Here is a 2,807-nt window from a genome sequence, read left to right on the forward strand (position 1 = left end):
TCGATTTTGGCATAATTGGTATCGTTGGAAAGATACTTCTAAGACCTTTCATTTGATATATAGCAATCCCTCTATTTCATGATATACAAGAATTCATGGTTGATGGAGGTTGACTCAAGTTTTAACATCCACAAAAACTTAATTGGTAGAAATGTTTTCAACTCGTCTTAGAGTAGGGGCTTTTTTGACCTCAATTCATATCCAAAGGTATTCCCACACTGTAGGATTTATCACCACACATATATTAACAAGGAATCATCTAGTTCAAGTCTATACGCGTAGTAACGACGCTTCGATTTCTAGCCCGAAAAATGCAGGGTGTTACAACATGACTCCACAAAAAACATTGTTTCTTGCAAATGGTTATACAGGTTAAAAATAAAAATTGATGGGACAATTGATCACTACAAGGCTCAACTTGTTACGAAGGGGTTTACATGGCGTCCTAGTGTTGACTATCATGCCACGTTTAGTCCGGTCATCAAACCAACTACTGTACATTTGGTTCTCTCTATTACTGTCCAGCGGAATTAGCCCCTACGCCAGCTTGATGTTAACAACGCATTCTTGTAAGGTCATTTAGAAAAAGAATTGTAACGGTCCAACCTCCAGATTTTGTAGACGATCAGTTTCCCTCCCACATATGTCATCTAAAAAAAGCAATATATGGCCTCAAGCAAGGCCCTCGGGCGTAGTACAATGAACTTAAGACATTTCTTCTTTATTTGGGATTTGTCAAGTCAGAATCTGATGCCTCACTCTTTATTCACAAAGTGTCAAAAAACATTTTGTACGCACTGTTTTATGTAGACGATATCATTATTACAGGGAATCACAGCGCAGAGGTAAATCGGGTTATTGCTCGTCTTGCTAGGCGTTTTTCCATTAAGGATCTTGGGAATCTAAACTTCTTTCTTGGAGTGGAGGTGCTCCGAACTGCCAAAGGAATCACTTTATCACATTCCAACTACATCAATGAAATCATCTTTGATAAAAACATGAAGGACTGTAATTCAGCAAAAAAAACCAATGAGTTCCACTGAAGTGCCTCAACTACATGATGGAGTGGAACCAACTGATGCCACTTGCTACAGGAGAGTTCTTGAAAAACTACAGTACTTGTCTTTCACTCGTCCAGACATTAGGTTCTCTGTGAATAAATTGTCTCAATTTATGCACTCTCCATCTGAAGTGCACTGGAAAGCACTCAAATGAGTACTTAGGTATCTCCAAGAAACACTTTAGTTCGCTCTTCACATTCAAAAAGGTAATGATTTCAACCTACACATGTACTCAGACACGAATTGGGCTGGAGATGTGAGTGATCGAGCTTCCACTACTGACTATATATTGTTTTTTGGACAAAATTCAGGGAGCTGGTCTTCCGGGAAACAAAGAAAAATTGCTTGCTTATCAACTGAAGCAGAGTATCGTGTTGTTGTAAGTGCACTGGTTAAGACCAACTGGGTGACAAATCTGCTAAAAGAATTACATGTTTCATTTCCTCAAAGAGCAACCATTTACTATGACAATGTTGGTGCAACTTATTTGTGTGCAAATCCAGTTTTTCATAGCCGCATGAGCACATTGCTGTAGACTTTCACTTTGTTTGCAAACAAGTTCAGTAGAATCAAGTTCACATTGTTCATATTCATGTTGCAGAACAAATCGCGGATACTCTAACTAAAGCTCTACCAAAGCCGGCATTTGATAAACACCTATTCAAGCTAGGCTTTGCTACACATTGCCTATCTTGAGGGGGGCCTATTGTCGCATACATCCTATCTTGGAAGATATCTCACGATTGATCTTCCTCATCTCAGTAGATCTTCCATATCTCAGTATCTCATAGTGATTTAGTTTTTATTTAGGAGAAGATCACAATTCTTTATTAGTTGATTCTAACCTTATTTAGTTTGTATTCTCTTGTATATATACACATACATATCAATGAAATCAATAGAATCTTTCATACTCTACTCATCTTTATAGTTATAACGGCATTTTACTATAGCAACCTGATTTTCTCCAGAATAGTTTTTTCATGTTATATTTTACTTTTCTATAATGACACTCTGCTTATAACACTTAAAACAGTAATGACGTTTAATATAGTGGTACATTCTTTGTAAAATTACCTCTATAACAACATGCTCAAATATTATGTAATGATATTTTGTAAGAAATATACTATGTACAAAATAAAATATCAAAAACAATTATGTAACATAAGTAGTTCATTCTCTACAATTATGTAACAAAATAAAATTTTTGAATCTCATCCTTAGATTTTATGTAATGGCACCAAAGCATAACTTGCTAAAACATAAGTAGTTCATTCTCTACAATTATTTTCTAGAATGATATATAAGCTTCTATACACAATTTTCAAATGTACATATGTTGAATATATAAACAATGCAGCAGAGCAAAGAAGAAGCAGGGTAGACTAATTTCCAATTTTCTGTTATAACTATTTTTTTTGGGCAATTAGTTACTTGGATAGTTTAACGGCTAGGTAGTTAGTTGGTTAGCTCATAAACAAGTCTATATATCGAATTCAAGTGTACGTTGAATGATCATGATAAATAAACAACTCTACTCTTTATCTCTAATGATCCTTCTCTCCTCTCTACTACTTTCTCCTTCTTCTTCCTAAATCTGTACCTCCTCTTCTTTTTCTTCTTCTACAAGAAATGTACTACTATATGGTCTAATTACATGGTATCAGAGCTTATACTCACTAGAAAATCTAGTTGAGCAAATTGATTCTGGGGTATTGATTTGTTGAACGCAATTCAAGAAGT

At 35.3% G+C, this 2,807-nt stretch overlaps 1 long non-coding RNA gene across 1 annotated transcript; it reads left to right on the forward strand.

Moving 5' to 3' along the window:
• The first annotated feature begins 446 nt into the window (after positions 1-446).
• Positions 447-1,974, forward strand: LOC124895354. Its single transcript, XR_007051668.1, has 2 exons — positions 447-1,267; positions 1,373-1,974. It is a non-coding gene; the product is annotated as an uncharacterized LOC124895354 (long non-coding RNA).
• Positions 1,975-2,807: the final 833 nt, after the last annotated feature.

Source organism: Capsicum annuum, unplaced genomic scaffold (assembly GCF_002878395.1).
Source record: "Capsicum annuum cultivar UCD-10X-F1 unplaced genomic scaffold, UCD10Xv1.1 ctg81542, whole genome shotgun sequence".
Taxonomy (NCBI): Eukaryota; Viridiplantae; Streptophyta; class Magnoliopsida; order Solanales; family Solanaceae; genus Capsicum; species Capsicum annuum.